The sequence below is a fragment of the Psammomys obesus genome, unplaced genomic scaffold (assembly GCF_907164565.1).
Source record: "Psammomys obesus unplaced genomic scaffold, mPsaObe1.curated_primary_1811, whole genome shotgun sequence".
Lineage (NCBI taxonomy): Eukaryota > Metazoa > Chordata > Mammalia > Rodentia > Muridae > Psammomys > Psammomys obesus.
In genome coordinates this window covers 16607531-16611870 of record NW_026592118.1, presented here as the reverse complement: position 1 = coordinate 16611870, position 4340 = coordinate 16607531, and the positions used below count along the sequence as shown (strand labels likewise).

General features: G+C 41.0%; 1 protein-coding gene across 1 annotated transcript in view; it reads left to right on the top strand.

Annotated features, from left to right (window-relative positions):
- Positions 1-4340, top strand: part of Magi2 (membrane associated guanylate kinase, WW and PDZ domain containing 2) — a 1360055-nt gene that overhangs the window by 1205137 nt on the left and 150578 nt on the right. The gene's annotated exons all lie outside the window — the stretch shown is intronic.

The window sequence follows — 4340 nt, the reverse complement described above, 5'->3', positions numbered from 1 at the left end:
AAGGAAGGAAGGAAGGAAGGAAGGAAGGAAGGAAGGAAGGAAGGAAGGAAGGAAGGAAGGAAGGAAGGAAAAGAAAAGAAAAGAAAAGAGAGAAAATGATAAAGAAAAGAAGGAACTTAGTAATCAGAGACCAGAAACCAGCCTGCCTGGCAAGAATGAAGTCAGAGATGAAGAGGACTCAGCAAAGACTAGCTTTTTGGGAGAGAAGAGCAGATGTGGTAGGAGAAAAGGCAATATTTCGGGTGGAGAATCCATGCTTGTTTGCAGATGAGGAAATGGCTTTTTTTTTTTTTTATTTTTTATTTTTTTTTTATGGTCACAACATTCTGGACTACTGTCTTATTACCAAAGGAATAAATGGAGAAGGTGAAGAAGAGAGATTCTTTTAAAGACAAATGTATCAGCTACTTATCTGGTAATGTTTGATTCCAGTGATCAAAGCCAATTAATTCTTTTTTAAATTCATTTAGTACCTAGAGTGCCTAGAAATCCAAAACTCATGGATCTATTTAGCAACAACCTTCAGTTCCCCATTCCTTTCTCAGTCTTCTCTAGATCTCTTTACAAGAGAAATCCAGAAACAACAATACTCTTTTCACTTGGAAAATAAATAGATAGATAGATAGATAGATAGATAGATAGATAGATAGATAAATAAATAAATAAATAAAGGCTCTTTGTGATAATGTGGTAATAAATCATAGTACTTTTGTTTTAATTAACACATGAAAGGGATTCAGCTACCAAAATTGAATAGACATATTTACAACACCCTCCCATGTGCCGAATTAATCCACTGAAAAATGCTGTTCTCAAAACCATGTTTTTCAAAGGCATAAGTTCTTGGAACATGCGAAGTGTCCTGGAATCTTAATGCAAACCGTCATCAGCTTTTAAATTTCCCTGTCTTTTATCATGAGTGAAGTCCTGAGACCATTTATTAATTTTTTAAGAGAGAGTCTCACAGGGTAGCCCTGTCTGGTGACTGAACTCACACTGACCCATCTGTGTTGGCTTCCAAGGTGCTGGGATTGAAGGTTTGCCCCACCACACCTGGCTCCGTGTACTGTGGTTTAAATGTGAGCTTCTATAATACAGGTAGGAGCCCAGGATAAATGAGGGTCGTGTGTTCCCTCTCAGTAGCTTGCCTCAAAGGTCATACAGAATCCCATCAGAGACTAAGATCAGGAAACACTTTGTTTCTTAATGCGTGTGCGTACTGGGACCCAGCTTCTAAGGAAGACACAGCACTAGCCATGGCTGATCATTGAATACCAATCTCCAAGAGAACTTCCATCTCCTTTTAGAGTACTTCTCTACCCCACTGTCTCCTCGGCAACATCAGAAGAGAGCTGCTGACGGTCCTTCCCAAAGAGCTGAGGGAAAAGAAGGAAAATAAAAACAAAGACAAAGCAAAAACAAACAAGGAGGCAAAAGAGAGGGGGGATGTATCAGGCATGGTTGAGTGACATCCAAAATGACTCGGGACAGATTAGGTATCTGCCAGGCCCCTTAATCTAATCAAACCCCAAGTGTGTGGTTTCATTCTAGATAAGATAGAGGGTGGGGATAATTAACTGTAGTGGCAAAGGAGGAAGTGTTTGTCTGGGATTTTTCTCATATTAATAAGGGGAAAGATGAAACATGATACGGTAATTGAGCCTGCCATCAGGTCAGAAGAGCAGACAAGGTGAGGTATTAAAAACACCCACTCTATCCAAAATCTAACAAAGCACGGAGGGAAAGGACAACGCATCCTATCTTTGAGCACATCATCTTAGTTATTTTGCAAGTCTAGATGCAAAGAGGAAGAAAAAACAAACCAAAAGAAAAATTATCTTTCTAGAAGCACTTATTAAAAAAAAAAAAATACTCAAGACAACCTATCATTTAAACTATTTCCCAACTAATTGTGTCTGCCAAGTTTCTAGGCCTGGTAGCCTCTGTGTTCAAAATCAACGAAGAAATTAATAAATCACACCAACTGCACCAGTTTTCTGGTGACCCCCCTCCGACTCTCTCTTACCTGGGTGCCATCGTGGTCTTCACATCTGCCTAGGACATGAAGAGTGAAGAGCTGATGACCTGGCAGATGGGAGGAATAGTCAGAGCTCGTGGGGCTGGTGGGATGGCTCAGCAGCTAAGAACGCTTGCCGCTCCGGGGGACCTGAGTTTGCTCCCATTGCCTGCATCAGATAGCTCACACGTTCAGTCCCTTACAGGCAGTAGTTATAAACACATGCGTGCACACACAAATTCATTTTTATTTTCTAGGTCTCAGGCTTCTGATTGTCAGGAAAAGGGAAAAGATCAGAAAGTAAATGAAGGGTGACAACTACCTTTCTCACATCCATGTTTTTCAGGATTAAGTAAATTAATCAGACGAAAATCAGGAATTTTTTTTCCACTTTTAAAAAAAGAGTCATTCACTAAGAAAAGCTTTTATATTGTACAACAACACTCCCCAACATAAACCAAACTTCCTTGTGCCTTGACACATCTCAAGAGTCCATTGATGGGATTGTCATAATGTTGGCGTTTTCTTACAAGGAAAAATCTCTCAACAAATAAGATGTAGCATACAATAAAACCCTTTGGAGTTCCTCTAGCAGTATTGCACAGGTACAAAAGTCACTGAAGGAATAATTTTTCACTCATGGGTACACACCAGTCATGCAAGAGCAAGGAGGATTAGATAAAAGTTATGTTTCCTTAAATACAGAGGCACTGCTACCTCAGTTTTGTATTTCCTGGGTTTCTGTGACTGCGAGTGGTCCACGTTTAAAGTGACCTAGAGGAGAGATGAATGTGGATAGAGGTATCCTAGCCAGCTGGCGGAGGTTGGGCTGTGCTGGAGCCTTCGCTGTCATCTCCCGCTTGCATTTCTCCATCCCTTGGAAAAACTGCTGCTGTGGTTTGATAGGACTGTCCTACCTGCCTCAACATGCCCGAGAGGCTTACTGAGTTTAAAAGCCATTGAGTCTTACATCAATCATGTTGGGCAAGGTTTTCCTCATTTCTTTACCACCCAATTCTATCTAAAACATTGAACCCTTCTAGGTTTCCCCATCTTTGAAATGTGGATGATCATATAGTTTATTCAGGGTGACTAATAGAGATGGAAGTCTAGTTGGTTACTCCTCTTTGACAGTGTTGTGTTAGCTGAATGTGAAAGGCCTTGGTTAAAAGCGTGTTTGGGCACAAAGGACAAATTCTTGTTTATCTTGCGCAGTGTACATGGATAGTGTTTCTAAGCCAGATCAGCTCTAAAGAGAGCACCCGACAATTATCATCTGCCCACATGTCAGAGGTGGATGGCTGGCCTTTCCTTTGTCACTGCAAACAGCTTACGTGGGTGGGAACAAAGCCTAGCCTGGAATGGCTGTGTCTACAGCCCTTCACTGAAGAGCCTCAGAGAGATTCATAGGCTATCACTCTCCATGGGTCCCTACCTGCTAACAGTCTATATTCAGGTGGCTTACTCTTTTTTTGCTTTTGTCCCACGGAGATTCTCCTATAAAATCTCATCCTAATTTCCAAAACTATCCTGTTTAAGCAAGGGGAAATTTATTTAATGCCTGCATTTATACCACTAAAGCCCAGAAATTGCTCAACAGCTCTGATTTTCAACCGTTTCTCTGTGTAGCCTTGGCCGTCCTGGACTCACATGGTGGACCAGGCTTCCCTCAAACTCATAGCAATCCACCTGTCTCTGCCTCCCCAAGTGCTGAGATTACAGACATGTGCCATGGCTCCTGGCTGCTAAATATTTCTTAAGTCAAAAGTAGCTTAGTAAATATCCCTCGAGACTGCAGGCCATCCTGGAATGCTAACAGGAGCATGAAAACCCACAATCCCGTTACGATGGATGTATTCCCCCCCCCCAAAGAAGCCATAAAAGGGGGCATGTGATGCTCTCCTCAAAGAGTCAAAACACTTCTCATCATTTTAGTTTATTCTAGAAATTAAACAACTCTCATTCAGGAGAGTTGCCCAGTTTTCTTAAAGGTCCATTTCTGTTCTTTTGATCTGGCTTTAGATGGCTCTCCACCCTCTAATTTACTTTCAAGATGCTAATGAAATCAATAGTCATAATGGCTTCCACATTCTAAAATATCTAAGGATGGGGGAATTCTTGGGCCTCGATAGATTTCTGCCAGTACCTTATGGAAACACTAAAGGACCATCCCAAAAATAAATTGCTTAAGCCCCAATGGAGAAAACTGTAAATAATATTTTCTGATTTTTACAATTTTAAAAGATCCTACTTCTTTTAGATATAATTTAGATCCTACACACACACACACACACACACACACACACACACACACACACACACA